Source organism: Bos mutus, chromosome 15 (genome assembly GCF_027580195.1).
Source record: "Bos mutus isolate GX-2022 chromosome 15, NWIPB_WYAK_1.1, whole genome shotgun sequence".
Classification (NCBI taxonomy): Eukaryota; Metazoa; Chordata; class Mammalia; order Artiodactyla; family Bovidae; genus Bos; species Bos mutus.
In genome coordinates, this window is record NC_091631.1 from 26,571,545 (window position 1) to 26,594,293 (window position 22,749).

Consider the following 22,749-nt stretch of genomic DNA (forward strand, 5'->3'; position numbering starts at 1 on the left):
GATTCTCACAAATATGGCTGTTTCAGTCTTTAAAAAGGAAAACTGTTTTGAAACGACTGTAGATTCACAGGAAGTTGTAAGGATAGAAGGGGCAGACCCTGTGTACCCTTCCCCCCTTTCCACCAGTGGCTCCACCTTAGACCTTTGTAGGACCGCAACACACGTGTGTGTGCTGGTATAATGCACGTGTGTAGCTCTGTGTCACCTCATCCCGTGTGAAGATTCACGCCAGCATCACCACAATCAGGCTACTGAACTGTCCCATCGCCACACAGCCCTCGCTCGCGCTGCACTTTAGTCCACCCGCCCTCCCCACACACCAGTCTTCTGCACTTGCTGCCACGCTCTTTGCCATCCCCTTAATCCCCTCGTAGTCCCCACCCTTCTGGGCGCCTGGCTGCCCCTCCTGTCCCACTCATATTGCCGGATTCCTTCCACCCAGCCACACCATTCCTAACACCTGGCAACCACTATTCTCCATCCTGTTATTTTATCACTTCAAGAGTTTTATGTAAACAGAATCAAGCATATGGGGCCTTTTGAGACTGGTTTTTTGCACTTGTCGAAGTGCCCTGAGACCCCTCTAGGTTGCAGGCGTGTCACCAGTTCCTCCCTTTATTCTGAGAGGTGTCCCATTGTCCTTTCTGTATTCAATCCTCTCTCCTTCAAGATCTTTTCTTTTCTTTGCCTCAGAGCCAGCGAGTCTCACCTGTTTCCTCACTGCTGGAGCTGTGAGTAGGGAAGGGGTCTCTGTTCTTTGGATTGTAGGAACCTGGCAGGGATGAGGGGTCACTGCTTCTTTTTTCTTCAGCCTCAGGGTGAAGCATGCGCAGGCCACACAAAGCTGTCTGTGGCTGTCTTCACTGCTTGCGGTTTGATTTCCATGTTGCTGTGATATTGGACTGCTCCTTCTCTTCTTTACTCAGGACTGTTCAGAGTGTGCCCATTTGTCATCCTGGCCTGGTGTGCCTGGGGCCTCAGTGGTGAGGGTGTAAGTCCTCCACTAAGGGCTCAGGCTGGGAAGTCCTGCCCCACCATCTGAGTCACTCTATATCTGATCCCACCAGGTGTGGAAGCCCCTCACAGGGCTCCTACTGTCTGGGGACAGGAGCTGGGATCTGGGCTTGCTAGGCGTGCTAAGGAGAGGCAGATTTAAGGGGGAGCCTTCCCGTTTAGCCAGGACCGCCTGTGCCAGAATCTACCAATGGAGGGGGTGGGCTGGGAGGTCTTCCTTGCTCTGCGCCAGCGTGCCAGGGGACTGCGCACCCTTCTGCTCTCTGGGTCTCACCTCTGCAAAAGTGCAGTTATATTTGGACCCCATGATCTTCGGCCCCTCATCTGTGACATGCTCAGGGTGCCCGGTGACTGCCTTCCACCAACAAGAAAAGCCTGATTCCCTACTGCCCTCAGAGTGGAGTTCAAGGTTATTAAAGCAGTAAAGGCTCTGCATGGACTGAGATACCTGGTGACTCTGTGACCCCAGCTCTCACTACTTCCTGCCTTCTCCTTTTAGGCTCCAGCTTCATGGAACCAGCCATCACTCCCCAGACACTCCAGCTTGCTTCGCTTGCTGATCTACTGCCTTGGACTCCCAGTGCAGATACTACCTCCTCTTGGAAGCCCTCCCTAACTGCCTTCAACCCCCTGCTCCTGTTCTTATCTGTTCTTGTCTGCTCTGTCTGTCCCTGCTCTTGACTGGCTATGCCTGTTTTGGTCAATGAGGCCGAGAGAAGGGTGACTCAGGGTCCTGGTGTCCAACACAGAGCCAGACACAACTCAGATCCTCGCCGAAGGGGACCAAACTCTGGCTACCTCCAGTTTGGTGGGACGATGCTGGCTCTTCCTCCTCCCTCTGTCTTCCACCCTTCCCCTTCTATCCTCCCTTTCTCCTCCTTCTCCTCTGGCTCCGTGGGCTGTCCTGCCTGGGGCGGGTGAACTCACACTCTGATGTGGCTTGGCCAAGCTTTCCTTTGAATGCAATGAAAACCAAACAACTCATTGCTCATAGTTGCTAGAAAAAGTCCATAGGATGGAAAAGCTGCCTGTTTACCCACCCTGGTACCACCAGCTGGATTTTCCTACTCCTCAGAGCCCAAGCTTTCAGGGAAATGTAGAATTCTAGGATCTTAGAATCACAGGATAATGGAATCATTGAATCACTGAATCAGAAAACCACACTAATGATATCTTACTATTATATTACTTTAAAGCCAGAGATTCCTTTTACCACATGGAATCTTTGTATATGGAATCCTAGAATCCCCAGCAAGGTGGTGCCAAAAACATCAGGTTGGACCCAAGAGTCCACTGCCTATGTATCTATGTGCCATGGACTGAATGTTTGTGTCCCCTCAAGATTCAAGTGTGTGCATGCTAAGTTGCTTCAGTCGTGTCTGACTCTTTGCAACCCCATGGACTGTAGCCCACCAGACTCCTCTGTCCATGGGGATTCTCCAGGCAAGAATAATGGAGTGGGTTGCCATTTCCTCCTTCAGGGGATCTTCCCAACCCAGGGATCAAACCCGAATCTCTTGGGTCTCCTGCATTGGCAGGAGGGTTCTTTACCACTAGCATCACCTGGGAAGACCCAAATTTGTGTATTGAAGTACTAATCCCCAGTGTGATGGTATTTGGATGTGGGGCCTTTGGGAGGTAATTAGGTGATGAGGGTGGAGCCCCCTCAATGGGATTAGTGCTCCTTGTAAGAAGAGACACAAGAGAGAGGATTTCTCTCTACTGTGTAAGGACACAGTAAGAGGCTGTCCATCTGCAAACCAGGAAGTTCACCTCACCAGACACCAAGTAGGACAGAATTTTGATTTTGAACGTCCCAGTTTCCAGAGCTGTGAGAAATAAAAGTTTGTTGTTTAAGACACAATGAAAGCCCTCTGTAGAGGGTCACACATCAAGAAGCAGAGAAGCAGAGAAGGTTGTGGCCCTCCCAGCTGGGGCTCCTGCCCTACACAAGACCCCGATGTGTCAGTGTTGGGAGGTCGGCTCCAGTGACAGACGGGCTCAGCTCTGATGATGCTGTAACATGTGGTTCTGGACAAGGCACTCAACCATCTGACCTCTGGTTTCGTGGCAGCAAGGGCATAATAATTATAGGTGAATAGTCAACTGGTGGGTAGCTTGTATCTCATGTTTTAGGCGTTCTCCTGATGTTAGGCATTCAGGGGCTTGAACGGTGCAGGGCTCTCCAAGAAGCTTTGGTGACCTGATAGGATTTGGAGGTGAGGGCAGGAAAACCTGGTGTGCAGGGATAAAGCTGGGCTGCGGCCACGAGCCACACTGAGGATGCTATCTCAGGCCCGTGGGGAAGAGGACAGATGATGCCTCTGGTTAAGCCTTTCTTGGGTCTCCATCCCACCCCGTACACCCTCCTTGACAATAAATCTGGGACATACATGTAACTGCCTGAGCCTCCTTGCCTCATCTACAGAGCACAGGCAATAACACTCTTGGATCAGGACCGGTAGCAGCTCTCTCCCCACATTTCTGGGCATGCTTTTCCTCTCTGAGGCTCAGTTTACTTATCTAGCACTTAGCAAGGAGATGCGAAATGGAGTGCAGCTTTTCCGGTAGCAGCACTGAAAGCAACTAACCTAAAGGAGGGCTTTCCTAGTAGCTCAGTGGTGAAGCATCTGCCCACCAATGTAGGAGATGCAGGTTCAGTCCCTAGGTGGGGAAGATCCCCTGGAGAATGAAATGGAAACTCACTCCAGTATTCTTGCCTGGAGAACCCCATGGACAGAGGAGCCTGGGGGGCTACAGTCCATGACGTCACAAAAAGCCGGACATGACTGAGCGACTGAGCACAGGACTTAGACCCCAGATCTGCAGTTTCCTTGAGGGCAGGACTAAAACACGTTCACTTTTTAACCAAAGCACAGTGTGGGCAATGATACACATTAAAGACAAAGAATGGGAATCAACTGTGCCTTAGAAGAAACTGTACTGGCCACCTGGTCATCTGTCCCTAGTGCCTTCTCACAGGTATTCACGAAGTCATTTCAGCTGCCTCTCAGAGAGGCTGAGTGTCTTCCTCCAGGTCACATGTAAAGAGGTGTCTCTACCCCAGCTATTCTGTCTCCCTACAGCTGTTTTCCTTTTTCTGTTTTACTTCACCAGATGGCATTTGGCTTCACAGCCTCTGACTTATTTACGGATTGGGGGAGAGGGGGCTGGGGCTGGGTGGGGGGCCGCCTTTCAGGACATCAAAGTCAACCAAGTTGTGCCCTTGGTGGGCGGTCTGGAGGAGCCTGCCCTGTCAGCATATCAGCAAAGTCAAGCCCTCTCCAGAGAGGTAGGGGTGAGGTGGGGGTTGGGGGCTGGGTTGGGATCAGATTGCCCTGAATGGAAACAAACTCCAACCCCAAACCAAACCCAAATAGAGATTCCAGGAGGAACTGGCTGTCCCAAGCTATCCCAGGCTATGCTGGGACAGGGAGGGAGGGGCCAGACGATGAACTCTTCCAGCTCCCCAAGGGGTGTGCGGTTCCCAGGCCTGTGCTGAGCAGTCGGCCCTCGGAGACCCAGGCAGATGGAATTTCTATCCCATGAGCCAATAGCCAGCCAGTGCAGGAGAGCAGCTCTAGGCCTGGTTTTCTGTCTGCCTGATAAACATCCACAGAGGGCTTGCTGTCTTCTAGCAGCTACCAGACGATGTGGGTGAGGGGCCAGGCCAGCACCAGTGTTTCCAGAGTAGCAACACGGAGGCAGTGGGCACGTTAAACTGATGGAAACTGGCCTTATTAGGGCCCTTAGCACCTCCTAGAGTACTGGTAGTGCTCAGCTGGGGACCCTTGGCTAGCGGTCTGTGCTCACATTTGGAAGTGCGTCTGGCTTCCAAGGCAAATCGTAGCTGAAGGTAAAACCAGTCCTAACACTCATGAGGGCAGCAAGAAGCACCTCAGGCTAATTTTCACCAGGGAGGCAGGTCGTTTATTTAAAATCTTTGGGACCCTGGAATTGGAGGAAGGAAAGGGAGAGAACTAGCAAATGCTGAGTGCCTATCAACTGTTAAACCCTGGGCTATGCCCTTATTTTTCTTTTTTTAAAACTTTTTATTTTGTACTGGGGAATAGCCGATTAACAAACAATACTGTGATAGTTTGAGGGGAACAGTGAAGGGACTCAGCTATACATATACACGTATCCATTCTCCCCTAAGTCCACCTCCCATCCAGTGGGCCAGCCCCTTATTAAAATGCATCCTCAGGTTAGTCCTAACCTGAGAGATAGGGGTGATTAGCACCCCCATTTGGCAGATGAGAACCTGGAGACTCAGAGAGGTGATCAGATCACCAGGGGGTACACTGGTGTGTGGGGCAGGCTGGTTCCGGGGGCGGTGGGGAGTTTCCCTAGACCAGGCAGCCAGGACTTCTGACCTCTGTTCTTTTCAGCCGGAAAACTAGCCGAACAGGGCCTGAGCTGTGCTCCAGTGTCCTTGTGGTCGAGGTTTGGAACGTGTCTGTCATCTGTTCTTTACCCTGCTTTGTGTTTCCTCTGTGCCTAGGTTGTTTTTAATGCATCATGTATACTCCTTTTGTATCACTGTGAACTTATTTTCTCTTTTTAATTTGATTAATCTTTGATTTTTGCTAGTAGGCAGGCACCTTCTGGGGTGAACTGAGCCCGCTAAAAACTCCTCGTGGTTCACTCTGGGGGTGGGGCCCGGCAGCCATGTTTATCCACCTGGGATCCTGGCTCCTGATTGGGCCATCATGAACACGTGACCCGGAGGCCATGTTTGTTCTCTTGCTGAATTGGGAGTTGAGGGTTCAGAGTCAGCTTTGTCAGTCCGTCTTCAAGTGTGGCCAGTATTGAGGGACAGATGAAGGGAGGGCTGAGGGGTGTCTCACCTCCCCCATGAGTCCAGGAAGGCATCTGCAGAGAGATGCAGTGATGGGAAGTGCCGTGGCCCTGCCCCCTCAGTTCCTGGCTGCTTTTCTAGTTCTCTAGGGACCAAGGCTTGCCTGAGAACACCATGTATCACCATGTCCTTAGAGTGAATAACCATTCCGGCCTAATCTGAGAGTCTTAACAGAAAATGAAAGTGAAGTCGCTCAGTCGTGTCCGACCCTCAGCGACCCCATGGATTGCAGCCCACCAGGCTCCTCCGTCCATGGGATTTTCCAGGCAGGAGTACTGGAGTAGGGTGCCATTGCCTTCTCCGGTCTTAACAGAACAGCAACTTAAAAGTGGGAGAACCACTTAATCCAACGAGGCCTTGTCTCTGAGTTCAGGGCAACAGCACCCATCCTCACCTTTGTCCACAGTTCTGAGGTCTCCTATCTCAAGAGAGGCACAATCAGTCCTCCCGACTAATAAATCCTTCCTTTTTTCCTTGGTGTCACTCTCTTCAGGGCCATTGTTCTACACACACACTCACAGACAGACACACACACACACCTGTCCCCACTGCCCTAAGCCCATCACTTTGCCCTTCCACCCACATGTACCCTCCTCCTACCTTCACCTGGTGGTGCCCACTCTCCCAGAGGGCTCCAAACTCAATAGGACCTCCCACTCCCATCCCTATCTCCTGTTACCCGTGAAATTCTTGGTCTCAAGCAGGGAGCACCTGTGCTGCTGAGGTGATGGGAGAGGGTGGGTTGGGGGGCTGGGGGTTGGACCTCAAGCCAAGAGGTCCAAGAGAACAAGCCCCAGCCCCCCTCTTCTCCTCCCCCCGCTGTGGTCCCGGGTGTAACCTTGGGGGAGGTCTTTGTCCTCTCTGGACCAGCCCCCCTCTTCTCCTCCCCCCGCTGTGGTCCCAGGTGTAACCTTGGGGGAGGTCTTTGTCCTCTCTGGACCTCTGCCTTGGCACAGACTGAAGTCAGTTCTGGATAACTCTGCTTTTAAGGCTGCAGAGTGGGTCCTAAATCCAATATGACTGTTGTCCTTACAAGAAGACAAGGAGATACAAACACAGGCACAGGAGTAGACTGTCATGTGACAACAGGGACAGAGATTGGAGTGATGCAACTGCAAACCAGGACATTCCAAGGATTGCAGGCCACCAGCAGAAGCTAGAAAAAGGTGAAGAAGTCTTCTCTAGAACCTACAGAGAGAGCACAGTCCTGCCTGACCTTGGACTTGGACATCTCTCCTCCAGAACTGTGAGAGATAAGTTGCTCTTGTTTCAAGGCTCCCAGTTGTGGTACTTGGTGATGGTAGCCCTAGGAAACACATACGGGGTGGGGGGGGGGTGCCGTTTAGCTGACTCTGCAGCCTTCACCCAGCTTTCCTCCCAGTCCAAGCGTGCCCTCTCCCACTGCTGCCTGCCTTCTTCTTTCCGTTTCAGCCACACCAAATAATTGTTCCAGTTTTCCCTTCCATGTCTTTTCTCATATCGTGCCAGAAAACACATCTCTTCACCCAGTTCACTTCTACTCATGCTCTCAAAGCTTCTCTTGGACAATCATCTCTTCCAGGAATAATAGCCAACATTTATTGAATCTTACTGTGGGTCAGGCACTGTGTTAAGTACTTTTTGTCAACTGTTTCATCCAGTCCTCACAACAACTCTGGGAGGGAGGTATCCTCATCCCCATTTAACAGATGGGGGAAACCAAGCCCCAGAAAGGCCTCCATGAGCAGCCCACAGTCCTAAGGGGTACAGGCCTGCATGGCAGAAGCTGTGCCCCTCTGCTGCCCTGTGTCACCACCAGCCCTGCCTGGAGAGCCCTCAGCCTCCCCAGGAACATCTGCTCTTTCAGGCCTCCAGCTGCTCATATTTCAGGATAACAAATTATGCTGTAACAAGAGGTGAAATCAAATGCCGGCTAAATAGTTTTCCACGGCTATTTCATGCAAAATAATTCCAAGGCATCCGTCTTCCTCACCATGTGGGGTTAGAACACATGAAACAAGGAAGGACCAAGGAGCCAGACCCCAACCTGGCTCTCACAAATAAACAAGGCGCAGGCAATATCATGGCCAGCAGGCTGCCGCAGAGTAAATCAGGGCTTTTATGGCACAAGTGGCCTGTCAGGGCCTAGACCTCCTGCCTGGCCTCTGAAAGAGAATACCAGTGGACACCCCTGTGATCAAGGCAGCACTCACTGATATGCCCACCCAGGGTCTCCTTCCAGGCCCTCAGCCCCACCTGGCAGCCCCCCACCCAGGTTCCCCAAGGGCCAGCTGCCAGCACACACGCCCACCCACTGATCTTCTCACTCACTCATTCTGTATTTATCCACTCTGTACCAGGTGTGTAGTAAGCAATTAGTAAAAAAATTTTTGAATGAATACAATTTCTCACTTCTTTCCACCTTTTCTCCCACCTCCCTCCTACTGTCTCAGTAGCACTCAGACCTCCAAGATATAAAAGCCCAGGGTGGTACTCCTACCTGTCCCAAAGCAGCACCTTCAGAGCAGCATGTCATGGGCCCCAGGGGCCTTTGGGGGCTGAAGTAGAGGCCTCCTTAGAGGATTTTTGTGCTTCTTTCCTTGGTAGGTGAGAAGTGAGAGAAAGTTCAGGGCTGAGTCTTGGTCACTGGTAAATTTAGGCTCTTGACTGCTAGGATGAGAAGGCCTCAGGTGATGGTAGGGGTTGGAGTGGGTAAGGTGGCAGGGAGGGTGCCCGGGGCGTCCGTTGGCCTCTGTTGTTTTTGGCTTCTGAGCTGAAGTTCGCACAGTTCTTTGGCACTGACCCACTGGGTCTGACTGCTTGCCACACCCAGCCCCTCCTCCTCACACCTCTAGGCTTTTGTAGACACTCTTGCTTCTATCTGGATCCCCTTTCCTCTCTCAAACTTCTCCAGCCTGTGGCTCCTATTCATCCTTCAAAACCCATTCAGTGTCTCCTCTGCCATGGGTTAGGACAGTGTTCTCAGCATGGTATCAATATAATCAGCAGCAGAATGTCTAGAGACTGTACCTGGGCATTTGGGCAGCTACAAAACCCCACAAGAGTCTGACCTGCAGCCTGATAACCCTGGTTAAAGGCTCTGCTCTCTCTGCTTCTCCCCTTCCTCTTCGTTTGGGGAATGTCTGTTCAGGGTCTGTTCCCCTGCTGTCCTGAGAGCTCCTTGAGACAACAGTCTGCAAAATATCCTGGTTAAAAGCCCAAGGCTTTTTAAAAAAACAACTTTATTAAGATATAGTTCACATACCATGCAACCCACCCATTTAAAGTGTACGACGGCTTTTGGTATATTACAGTATTCATTTTTTAAATCGCAGTTAAAATATATGTGCGAGCATGCTCAGTCGCTTCAGTCATGCTGGACTCTTTGTGACCTATGGACCATAGTCTCCCAGGCTCCTCTGTCCATGGGATTCTCCAGGCAAGAATACTGGAGTGGGTTGCCATACCTTCCTCCAGGAGATCTTCCCGACCCAGTAATTGAACCCATGTCTCTTGTGTCGCCTGCATTGCAGTGCTGCTACTGCTGCTGCTAAGTCGCTTCAGTCGTGTCCGACTCTGTGCGACCCCATAAACGGCAGCCCACCAGGCTCCTCCATCCCTGGGATTCTCCAGGCAAGAACACTGGAGTGGGTTGCCATTTCCTCCTCCAATGCATGAAAGTGAAAAGTGAAAGTGAAGTTGTTCAGTTGTGTCCGATTCTTAGCGACCCTCTGGACTGCAGCCTACTAGGCTCCTCCATCCATGGGATTTTCCAAGCAAGAGTACTGGAGTGGGGTGCCATTGCCTTCTCCATTGCATTGCACTGGGGAAGCCCAAAATATATACAACATCAGATTTGCCATTTTAACCATTGTTCTGTGCACTATTCAGTGACATTAATTACATTTCCAATGTTGTGCCACTCTAAGAGCCCAAGACTTTTGGTTTCTAATAGACCTGAATTCTATCCCAGTTCTTCCACTCCGTGGTGTGTAACCTCCACTCCGAGGCCCTACTTACTCACCTGGAAATTGAGTACTCTGGGAATCAACTTGCATAGTCATTGTGAGCATTAAATGATGCAACGATGGGAAAAATGCCTTACAGACTGTGGAAATTGTGTGTATCCCTGAGTGGACCCCTGCTGCATGACATCTTCACTCATGTGCTGTGTGGACTCAGGCAAGTCCCTGGCCCTCTCTGGCCTCAGCTCTTGACTTTAACAAGGCAGTGTTTGGATTAGGCAAGCCCAGGGGCCTAGGAGCTCTTCTCCTTCAGAAGTGGTTCCATCATCATGGTGGTAGTCTCAGGGCTCACGCCCCACATCCTCTGAGAACTTCCCTCACATCCCAGTGGCCCTGGCAACCATACTAGACCATGTGACGTGGCCACAGATGATTGGACCTGGAAGACATGTGACTGGCATGCTACTGTGGTGGTCTCTGGTGTTGGAACTGGGAGGTGAGTGTATAAGGTGCCCAGGATGACAGGGGAGACCCAGTTGGAACAGGTGGCAGGACCATATCCTGACCTGCCAGGCCAAGGAGCTGGGATTTATCCTGTGAGAGGTGGAAACCCATTATAATCTGTGTGCTAACACCAGGCCAAGCCCTGTCGTGCTGGGCTGGGCAGGGGGGCTTGGGAGAGGGAGAGGGAGTAGAACAGGGTCCCCAGGCTGTGTGGTTTTGCACCAGTCTGGGCCCCTGTAGAGCTTCAGTCTCCCCTTCTAGCAGTGGGATTGCACTCGGGGATGCCCTGACGTGGGGTGTGGTAGCAAGGCTGGAGCAGGGAGGACGGGGGAGGGCCAAATGAGAAACTCTCACTCATTGGAGCATCGTGTCCATTCGTGCAAAGCAGCTTCCCAGGAACCAGAGGCATGTGACTCCAGGTGTGGGATAGAGTCCCTTGGGACAGGACAGGAGGCTTGGATCTCCAGGGGCAGCTTTGGGGGCTATGGCCCCTCCAGCCTAAGGCTTCATGCAGGGTCTGGCAGGAGCTTCTCTTTCTGTCTTTAGAGCTGCAGAAAACTCCTCATACTTAGAGCCAGCCGGCCAGGCCTCCTGTGCTGTCCAACCTGATGGCCAGGACCCCATGTGGCTTCAGAAGACAGTGCTGTGCTGGTTCTGCGCTGGGTGAGCCCTGTAGGGTCAGGACTAGCCCATCCATTTGGAAAGTTAGACATGGGACCCACCCAGTAAACCATGTGGACCAGAGCACAGAACAATAGAGTTGTTGAGGCACAGACTCTGCTCCCAGCACCAGCACTTGCTAGCTGTGACTTCAGGCAGTGACTTAACTGCTTTGGGTTTCTGTTTCCACATCTGTAAACTGGGAATAAAACCCCTGTACCTTGCAGAGCTGTTGAGAGGCTTAAGTGAGTTGACGTGTGTACTGTGCTGAGCAGTGGGCCTGGCATGGTCTGTGCTCTCAAATGGCAACCACCACTCCAGAACCCAGACCAGGCCTCTGGAATCTGGCGTGTGAGGAAGATGGGTGGCTGGAAAGGTGGGGGCTCCCCGGAAGTCATGGGAGAAAATGCCCCATTCAGGTTGAGGGATCTCTTGCCCCCTGACCTGCCTGAACTTACCTACCACACCTGACTCCTAGGTGGAGGGGGATGTCCGGCCCTCCCACAGCAGCCATGAGGCAGGCACCTCGGGGCAGGGTGATGACCTCAGGGCCCGGGAGTGGATTCCAGCTTCATCACCTGCCCATTGTGGGATCCTGGATCTTAGTGATGAAACCTCAGTTTCCCCACTGGTCAGATAGGATTAATGCCTTCTGCCTAACTCAGAAGGGAATAAAATCAGGTGAGGTGATGGAGGGTGAAGGGCTATGCACAGGGATTTTGGTCTGGGAGTTAAAAGGTACCTCAGGGCAGGCTCAGACACTACCTCTGTGTGGACGAGGACACTGAACTATAGAGGGTACACTGATATGCTACTGTCACAAAGTGATGGGATGTGGCCAGACTCTGAGCTCAGCCCCTGCAGGACTTCCCCCACCTCACAGCTTCCTGGAGGCAAACACGAGTGTGGCCACTGCCTCATCTGATGCCTCACTTTTCAGCTGGGTCTTCTGGAAACTGCTGGACAGTGCCCTGTAGAGCAGCAGCGGAACTCAGGGTCAGCCCTGCCAGACCGCCCCTCTCTTGGCCAAGTCACACACCTCTGCCATGGGGCCACCCATGCCTGGATCAGCTGGGAATTCCAGAACCAACCCAGGGCCAATCATAGCCCCATTTCCTCAGGCTGAGTCTTCAACCAGCCAGTGAAGCCTCATCTCCCTTGTTGCCCAGGGGACAACTAGGCTGTGTTTTGGAAGAGCAAGAGATAGTGATGAGCCCTAGTAGGTTTCTGCCTTCTCAGCTCCTGAAATTTTTCCAAGGCCCTTTTGTGCTCCTCTGTCCCTAGAGCCCCAGTAAGACCCTATGGGGCCTTTACAAAAGTCAGAAAGAAGGCACCTCTTTGAGCAGACGCAGCCCTGTGCCAGGATTTCCCTACCCACTCACCCCCTCGGTTGGCTGCCCTTGTGCAGTGAACACCCTGCACAACTGGCCCTGCCCAGTTCCTCTGCTCTCTGCTCCTATCTGGGTCCCACTCTATCCTTGCGGCTCCCCAGGGTGCCTGGAAGGGGCACCCTCTCCCCAGTCTCCTTTTCTTCTTCCCCCAGACCAACCAGACACCCTTCCTGTGTCAGGATGATTCATGGAATCAAGGCAGTAGAAAGGACCACGCCCAAGTTTATGAATCTTCTAGAATTCTCCACCTTAATCTTGGCTTATGGATTCAGACTCCAGCTCTGAATAAGCACCTCTCCCCCTACTAATGGGACTCAGCCCTCACTTCCAATGGCCTCTTCTTTGAAGTTCTCTATGTTCTCCATGGAGATAGCATGGGCTGTTCATACGAGCTGCCCTGTGGATCTGATCTTACAACTCCCCACTGGAAATCCTATCTCAGCTTTCCAACACCCACGGAACAAAGCTGGAACTCCTTCACCCAGGCCTGTCTTTGGCTCCAGCCTCACTATGAAGCCCTCGTCTCCTCACTTCTGGGCTCCCAGCAGACAGAATCCTTTAATTCCCAGAGGCACCAGGTGGCTTCAAGCCTTCAGGGTTCTTGCCTCCCAGGATTACTGTGCTCTGGAAACAAGTGAGAAGCTTATCCCGCGGCACAGATCCCAGCAGTTTACCCAGAATGTTCACAACCATTAACTTGTTTGAACCTCATCACAGCCCTGATGAGGGGGAAAGGCAAGGTTTTTGAATCTCTGGCATCCAGTGACACAGTTACTTTTAGATCCTGGATGAGGGAAGGATGGATACAATGGCAGATGAATGAACGGCTGAATTTGGTGGGCAGGGGCTGGATCTGGATACAGGGTAGGAAGAATTCAAAATGTGGTAGAATCGCTGTAGGCCAGGGGACCTCCTGGAGGGAGTTCTAGTTTATGTAGCTGGGTGGACCAGGGGTGGGGAGGGAGGTGGCCAGTGAACTCTGGGACTGGGTTGGGGGGAGAAAGGACCTCCATGAGGGAGTGGGGCATGATAGGAGGCAGGCAGCTGCAGAGGCCCCCTTCTTTCTAGCCAGCTACTGCCCAGGGATGGTGAAAGCCACCCCAATCAAATACTAGAGGGGCCTTTCTCTGCTCCAGTTCTAGGGGCCCTTTCCCAGGAATGCTTGGACTGCGGGTGGGGTAACGGGGTTGGGAGGAACCTCCAACACCAGGCAGTCTACCCTAAAGGTTAGGGCCTGGAATCCTCCATCACACGGGCCTGGGACTTAGATTTCTCAGTCTTCCCAAAGTGGGGATGAGTCAGGGCCTTGGGGGACAAGGAAGGATAGTTTGAAAATGGTTCAGAAAGAATCTTTGGTCCTAGGGAGACAGAGAGCAGAGGGGTGTGGTGCCGTTAGGCAAAAGCAGGTGGGGAGGTGGAGAGAGGGGTGAGAGCCTGGCAGGAGGGGTCTCTAACCACAGCCCTGCCCCTCCCCCACCACATGCTCCATCCCAGGGTGGCCGTGAACCAGTGCATCTCTGTATATCTGTGAGTGTCTGTCTGTGTGTCCATGTGTATCCGTGTGTATTCACGTGTGTCCATGTATGTAATCAGTGTATTTGCCTCTTACGATTGTATGAGGCTTAAATAAGTTAACACGTTGTAAAAGGCTTGGTGCAGGGCCTGGCACTTCACAAGTTCTTCATAAATATAAATCTAAGTTCTTTGTGAGGAAGGGGAGAGTGTAATGGTTGAAAGCTGGACTTTGGAATCAGGCTGCCTGGGTCACCAAGTGTCAGCGCCATAAGTGTCAACCCGCTGTGGGTTGCCTGCGTGGGTCTGTGTCCAGCTGTATTTGGCCCTCAGTGGCAGCATTTCCAGATTCTCTGCTCAGCTCTCTCCCCTTCTCCCATCAGCAGCAAGCCTTTGCCCCTCGAGGCACTCCACTCTCTTGCTGCACAGAGAATGATCTTTAACTTCCTGCCCCCAAAACTCACCTGTGTTGTTCCCATTCCCTGCTCTGTCCTCCCTCTGGCCTGTCCCGTGGAAGAGACTTCCTGTGTCCCACCCCTGGGATCCCTGTCTGCTCTTCCCTCCAGCACCTTTTTCTTTCTCCACCCAGCACCTCCCTGCTTTGTCCTCACCCTCTTCCATCCCCATGGAAACACACTCACGTTGCTCTCCCCATCCCTTCCGCTCAGCAGGCCCCCTGCCTCGCCTCCACCCTGAGCCTCAAGCCTAGCTCACCAGTGACCCCACTTCCCCACCCACCCGCCCACCCACCTACCTCCATCCCTGCCCAGCTCTGCAGACACCCCTTCCCCTGGCTCCCTCCCATCACCTGTGTCATGGGAGCTGCCTTTCCCGCCAGAGTTGTCAGCATTCCTCACCACCACCCCCAACTGTCCCCTCCGCTCCCTCACCCCCCACCCCTACCCCCCATCCCCCGACTCCAACCCTGGCTGCTCTCACTCTGTCTGTTCCAGCCTTTCTGAGTCCAGCAGCCAAGTGCCGATCCACACGTGCCTCTGTGGCCAGGCCCCTCTCCTGGGCTCCATTCATCTGTAGCTGGTGGCCCCAGGCACAGCTGCTCTGGGGAGGGGACAGACTGACTCCCCCTCAGGTCTCCACAGGCCTTTATGGAGTGTTTGTCCTCTCTATGCATCTTCGCCAGTGTCCATCTTGCCCATTCTGCATTCCTCCTGGGACGGGGTCTCCCTGTCTCATGATTCTCTCATGCCAAGAGGATCCCTCCCTTTACCCAGAAGAAGGTCATCCTCTAGAGCTGCCCCCAGTGCATCAGAGGCTGGGAGGCAGAGCCACACTGGGACGGGATGGTTGGGAGTTCCATGTCACCCCTCCAAGCCAGGCACTCTTGGGCAAGTTCTTTCCACTCTCTGAACTCAGTCTTCCTACCCATCAGTGGGGACATACCACCTCCCTCACTGCAGGGACGGTGTTTGGCCTGGGGTCTGGAACAGAGCAGGCACCCAGTGACTGGATGGGTGGCAGGATTTCAAAACAGCTGACCAGAAGACAGGGCCATTAGCTGCCCCTTGCCATGTGTCTCCCAGGGCTGCAGCACTGACATTCAGGACCTAATTCAGGGTTAAGAAGGTTAGAGGCCACCTCATTGCACCGTCTTGAGCTCTCTGTTCTTGCCTTGAAAGTTCTTTTCACGCCAAGGGCAGAAAGCGGGTGCCAGATAAAATCAAGGAATATTTGATTATATCAATTTGATTGATATCAATCACATCCCTTCACTGAACAAGCTTGCCCTGTCATATACTACGTACTCGGCCCTTTGCTGGGCAGAGATCCATTGGACCTACTGTCCCTGAGGAGACCTTGTGGATCGGTGGGGAGAAGCACAGATAAACAGAACAATGACCCTCAAGGTGCTCACAACTGGGACAGAAGGAATCTTGGGGGTGTGGGATCCCAGCCTGGGAGGTTTCAGGGAATCTAGTACGGGCTCACAGATCCCAGGAAATAGGGAACTTATGAACCCAGATCCAAAATATATGAGGCTTTCTGAGCACCGAGAGGGGGGAACGGGCTGTGTTTCCACTGATGGGGGTCGGCAGGGTACAGGGGAGGAAGTGTGGATGACACCATGAAACCCACCTGTCCTGCCAGAGTCACGGCTTATCACTCCTACCCAGCCAGCGGGACGGGACGTGGGTTTGATAGAGGAAAACAAAGGAAAGAGTGGTTGCTGTGGTCCGGCCATCTCGTCATCTTGTCAGCGAATCCCTTATGGACAAGAGAGGGCCTCAGAGTTGAATCATAGTTTCTCATATATTACTGGTTTCCTAAAGTGGGGGCGGGGGGAGTGGGCATTGGGGAGCAGGACAATGAGCCCAGGCCGGGCTTAGCCCCAACTCTGCCATGTACCATCTTTGTGACCCTAGGGAAGTTACTGTCTGTGGATGACTACTTTTTCATCTGTAAAATGGAAGCATTCATTCTCACCTCCAGGGCTCTGCTAAGGATGAACGGAGATCATGCTTAGGGACACTTCAGTTCAGTTCACTCACTCAGTTGTGTCCCACTCTATGTGACCACATGGACTGCAGCACGCCAGGCTTCCCTCTCCATCACCAACTCCCGGAGCTTGCTCAGGCTCATGTCCATTGAGTCGGTGATGCCATCCAACCATCTCATCCTCTGTCGTCCCCTTCTCTTCCCGCCTTCAGTCTCTCCCAGCATCAGGGTCTTTGCCAATGAGTCAGTTCTTCGCATAGGGACAGTTGGCACAGGGCTAAGCACTGCCCGCGGATTCAGCAAGCATTGCTTTTCTTTCTTTGCTCTGAGATAGCTGGGCCATGCCCAGGACACACTGCCTGGGGGGTGATGGCAGTCTGAGCAGCTGGGTGGGGAGGGCACTGATGTGTTTCAGCACCGCCCCCCGCCCCGGCCCCAGCCACGTACCCCCAGGACTAAGGCAAGCCCTTCCTGGGACAAAGTCGCCTGCTTCCTCCTCCCCATTCCACAGCTTTCCTTTCTGGAAGAAAGGATCCTTGGGAGGGCGCAGGAGCAGTGGGTGGTGGAGAAGAAAGCACAGAGGGGTGGAGTGGGTGGAAAAGGGCTCACACCAGTATGTTTCGTGGTGATTCGTTCTCTTTTCGGCCTCTCAAACCCTGTTCCTGACTGCAAGCTTGGGGAAAGGAGGGGATATCCCAACCTAGTTGGGCCACTGGAGGGTGTGGGCCAGGAAGGGACCCTAGACTTGGGAGGTCATGGCTCCAGCCTGCTCTTGGGGAGAACTTGGACACGGCTTTCCTCCCTTCCATGCCTCAGCAACAGAGTGGATTTAGACAACCTGAGCCTGAAGATCCTTCTTGCCTTAATGTTCCAGAACCAGGGTGTATGGCTTCAGGACACTCTCAGTCCCTGTCTCCTTGGTTTCCTGGTCTAAATAGTGAGTGGCTGACCTTGGTGATCTGAGGGCCTCACGGGTCCTGTCTATTGTCTTGAGTGTCTCCTGGGGTGGGAATCTTAACCTCTTTCCTGAGGGTGGCTATCCAAGAGGTGGGGGCAAGAGTGAGAGACAGGAAGTGGGGAGGGAAGGGTGGGCAGAGAGGGCTAGGCTCCGGGACCTGGAGATGGGGCCCTGGACAAAAAGTCCCAGCCTGGGCCACTTCAGAAACAGCTACTCCCCACAACCCCCAACCTGGGTAACCCTCCCTATGTAGCATGCAGAGCTCCCTACACCCACGGTTATAGAATTCCTGTGAGCTAGCTGGCCAGGGGCCCCAATTTACAGACAGGGAGACCAAGTCCTCAAGGCAGGAAGGGATTTGCACAGAGTCACATGGCTAATCAGTAGCTAAGGCGGTATTCGGCAGTGGGGAGAGGGGAGGACTTATGGGAACTCCTTGGCTTCACACCCCTCGTCATTGGCCACAGCAGCCCATCTTCCACAGGATGGTCACTGAATCCCATCCCTCACAGTGCAGGAAGGGAAACTGAGGCCCAGAAGAGAAAAGGGCTGTGCACTTTCCATACTGACTTTAGTTGCAGTAGCTGCGACTGTTCACAAAGCCTGAATGTCTCTGCTAGCAGCCTAGATTGTTGTCTAAAAGCTCCCGTCAGAGTCCCCAGATTTGGGTAAAGCACATGTCCTGAGCCCCATGTGCTGACAGGGGCATGACAGGCATGGCAGTGTTCTCAGACTCCAAGGACAGCCAAGAAGAAGGGAGACTGGGGTTCAGGTAAGAACAAAGGGTTCAAAAGGGAACAGGCGCTTGCCAGGGCCCGCCGCCGTGGGTTGAGTTCAATCGGGCAGCCAATCCAACCCTACTTCCCCAGCCCAAGTAGCCCCCTCCTCTGCCCCTGCCCCAGATCCCTTCTTGCATGCATGATCCTGGAAGCAAGAGAACCCGGAGTGTCAGGGACTGTGTGTGTGTGTGTGTGTGTGTGTGTGTGTGTGTTGGGGGTTGGGGCGGGCTGGGAACATCTCCCCCTACCTGGGTCCCCCTTTCACAGGGTGCCGTGGGCCACAGCGGATTAATGGTGCAGAGGCCACTCATTTCCTCTGGAGACAGGCTGCACCACACAGCCCCCCATTGTTGGCAGCCCTTATCTCGGGAAGTTCCGTTTCCCCCATCCGGAGGAGGCCATTGGGCCCCTCCTCGCACCCTCCCCATCTCACCTTTCTTTGCCTCTTGGAGGCTGAAAAGCTTGGCAGGACTGGGATCATGCAGGTTTGATATGGACCTTCTCCCAGCAACTGCTCCCTCAGAAACCTAGACTTTCCCTGAGGGCCAGGGGGTCTCCATGGAGGGCAGAGCATGGCAGGGCCAGAGTCTCAGCTGGGTTTCAGAAGGGGAGTCCTGGGGGGGTTAAGGACGAGCTGAAAGGGGTGAGACTTGAGGTAGGGAAGGTGGGAGGCACTGGAGGGAGGAAACCAGCCATACTCAGGGATCCCACTGGGATAGGGCAGCGCCAGTGCCATATTCCTCTGCTTCTCACCCTCCTTCGAGGACTGCACACAGCCTCTGCCCACACTGGCCCCTCTGGCTGGGCGCCCTCCTTGAGGTGCTGACACCCGTCTGAAAGGATGCAGCATGCAGATCACATAACTGCTCCAGGAAGCCTACCCTGACTCCAGCTAGTTGGGGTCCCCCCACCCAGGTTCTGCCTCAGCCCCTGTGCTTCACCCCACACCCCCATCAGAGCCCTGAGCACCTCGAGTGGATGCAGGTCTGTTCCTTAACTAGACTGGACATGTTTTGTTTTTTTTTTCTTAATATGTATATTTTATTGAAGTATAGTTGACTTACAATGTTTCAGGTGCACAACAAAAGAGATTATACATATATACCTGTATTATTTTTGAAATTATTTTCCATTATAGGTTATTACAAGATACTGACTTGAGCTCCCTGTGCTATCCAGTAAACCTTTGTTGCTTGTTGCATATCTATTTTTTTAATTAGAAATCTAGCATTCTATTCACACAAAGTCAAACAAGTGGTATCAAAATGTCATAAACTTTTTAGTTAGGCAAAAATTCAACCTGGCTCCAGCCCACAGGCACTCCAGGGGCCCTCCCCACAGACCTGCCTCTCCCATCAGCTCACCCACCCTCTTACTGTCACGCTTCCATCAAGTATGTCTTTCCACCCGAGATGCCCTTTCCATGCCTCCCCCTGGCAAAGTCTCAGCCATTCATCAGGAACTTGCCAGGGGCCACTCCTCCTTGGAGTCCCTATGAGCCCACCATCGATGTAAAGACTTCAACAAATGCCTCTCTCCCTTTTTGATCAGAGCAGCTCTATTCAATAAATAGTTTGATTAGAAGGGTACAATGGCTAAAAAGTGGGGAAAAAAAGTCTAAAACAACTGAATTTGTCCATTCTAACCCTTAACAGGGAGAAGACTCTTGAGAGTCCCTTGGACTGCAAGGAGATCTAACCAGTCCATTCTGAAGGAGATCAGCCCTGGGATTTCTTTGGAAGGAATGATGCTAAAGCTGAAACTCCAGTACTTTGGCCACCTCATGCGAAGAGTTGACTCATTGGAAAAGACTCTGATGCTGGGAGGGATTGAGGGCAGGAGGAGAAGGGGACGACAGAGGATGAGATGGCTGGATGGCATCACTGACTCGATGGACGTGAGTCTGAGTGAACTCCGGGAGTTGGTGATGGACAGGGAGGCCTGGCATGCTGCGATTCATGGGGTCGCACAGAGTCGGACACGACTGAGCGACTGAACTAACCCTTAACAGATGAAAATACCATTCAGCTGGTATTTATGAGAAGTCTGCAGCTGCTGCTGCTGCTAAGTCGCTTTAGTCATGTCCGACTCTGTGCGACCCCATGGACTGCAGCCTACCAGGCTTCTCCATCCATGGGATTCTCTAGGCAAGAACACTGGAGTGGGTTGCCATTTCCTTCTCCAGTGCATGAAAGTGGAAAGTGAAAGTGAAGTCGCTCAGTTGTGTCTGACTCTTAGTGACCCCATGGACTGTAGCCTACCAGCCTCCTCCATCCATGGGATTTTCCGGGCAACAGTACTGGAGTGGGGTGCCATTGCCTTCTCCCTATGAGAAGTCTAGAAAACAGATTTTTATTTTAACAAAGGCTTTCTATACCTTCACCCCAAGAAATGATTTAATGGAAGTAATTTAGGCAGTGTGAGAGTTTGTGTGACAAACCAGTGATATCTGGGAATAAAAGTCTGCTCAGGACTCTACATCTCACCTTGAAGGCAGCTTTCAGAAAGGGTTGGCTTCCCAAAAGCCTTCAGGCCACTCAAATTCCTGGAACTGGACACATAGAGGGATGGAAAGAATTCTTAGGAGGAATCAGGGAGTCCTGGCACGGGCACCTCAGGACCTCTGAGACATCGGCATCTGAGAGCCCAGGGACCTCACTGAGCTCTTGCTCCCTGGAGTGAGGGGTGATCTGGTGGCCACAGGCAAGTCACTCCCCTCCCCTCCTTCCTCTCCCCTCCTCCCATCCTCCCCTCCTCCCCTCTCCTCCTCACCTCCCCTCCTCACTATGTCCTCTGTTCTTCTTCAGGTCTCCTACTCTGCACCTGCTCTTCTGGCCATCCAGCCTCTGGAGGACTTTACAGGATGCTGCTGGAACTGCAGCTTTCCCAGTATGACAGCTCACAGCAGCTCCTTCTCCCCGACCCTCACCTCAGCCTCTACAGACATCCACCTTCTCTCGGGCCAACCAGATGGAGGCAGAGTGGGAAGAGGAGGACCACTGCCCCCCACACACACACAGGCTCAGAAAATCTGGCTAGATGGGTGTCAGCACCCAGCCAGCATGCAGCAAATGCCTTCTCCCACTACTGTTACCACAGAAGCACACGGAGATGGAGCACACGCTAGACTGGGACAGCAGCTTTGCTTCTCTGAGCCTTTGTTTCCCCATCTGCAAACTGGGGATGATGAGAATCCAAATCTCCTAAGGCCACAGGGAAAGCTCATTGATACAATATGCATGAAATACCCAGACTGCTTCCAGCTCTGGCAGCCTGAAGGCCAGGTCTCATGGCTCTGTCTTCATCTTCAGTGGAAGGCAGTGGTGGCTACATAATTACATGTATCCAAAGGCATTATCTGAAAATCAGGAGGTCAGTGAGGTGGCCATCGGCATAGTTCAAGGGAGAGACCATGTAATCTGAGCTGGGCGATGCTCAAGGGGAGTGACATTTGTCATCATCTCCCAAGGGCACCTACCCTACCAAGGGGAAAACCGCAGTCACCCAGCATCAAATCAGGGGTGTAACAGGGTTCTGAGGCAAGTCAGAGCTCTGTCCTCAGCCCTTCAGTCCACAGCCTTGGGCCTGTGTGTCTAGACCTCCTGCCCTGTTTCCCAGGATGCCCTGGGGGACCTCCTGTGTGGGTTGGTTAGGACAGCAGCAGCCTCTCTGGGGCTCCAGGCCTGACTTATTCCCAGCCTCTCCCTTTCAGGCTCCAGGAAGTCTGGAGCCTCACTGATTCCCAGGAAGGTCTCTGGCCTGGGCTGACCAGAGGGAGAAGCCTGGGCCTGCCAGGGCCTCTGAAGGCTGAGACATTGGGAAGATTGAGGCCCTCTACACCAAGCTCTCATGAGCTGGAGCTAAGGCAGAGCCAGGAGTGGCCATAGAGTCACTGGGGCCATCAGGGGGAAAAGGAACCAGAGAGGGCCATGTCTTGCCCAAGCACACAGAGTGAATTTCAGGACACATAGTGGACCACTCTGTAAAGGATGCATCTTTGACCTCTATCCTCACCCCAGCTCCCTGCAGGCTGTAAGGGAGGCAGGGATCATGAGCCCCATTTGCTAGAGAGAAAACCGATGGTCAGAGAGAGGCAGCCTAAAGACACAGAAAGACACAGACTTTCTTGTGTGAACCCAAGTTTGTCTCACTCTGTATTCTGAAGTCTTTCCCAGTTCCCATTCTCTCTCTCACTCAGTGATGATTCATCAATTGGCAAAGTTTTCCCAAGCACTTAGCTTGGCATAGAGAACCCAGAGAGGAACTGCCACACTCTGTCCTCAAGGGCTCCTTTCTTGAAGTGCCCAGGACTAAATGCATGTGAAGGAGAGCAGTAAGAAAGAGGAAGGAGGGGCAGGGGACTGTGGGATGGAGAAGTTAAGGAAGACTTCCTGCAGGAGGTGACACCAGAGAGGGAGTCCATAGGTATGACTGGAAAAGCAAGGAATGAACCAGAGTGACAGTATATGTGCCTCCTAGAGGGGAAGGCAAAGCAGTTTTTCAAAGGCTACGGTGTGGTGGAACTCTCAGACAGACCCAGATACTAGCAATATCCCAGAGGGAGAGACTTTGTGCTCATCACTTTGAATCTTCAGTCCCTGATAATGGGTCTGGCATCATGAGTCAGTTGAATAAAAGAATGACCCCAATTCCAACAAAAATTAGGCAAGTA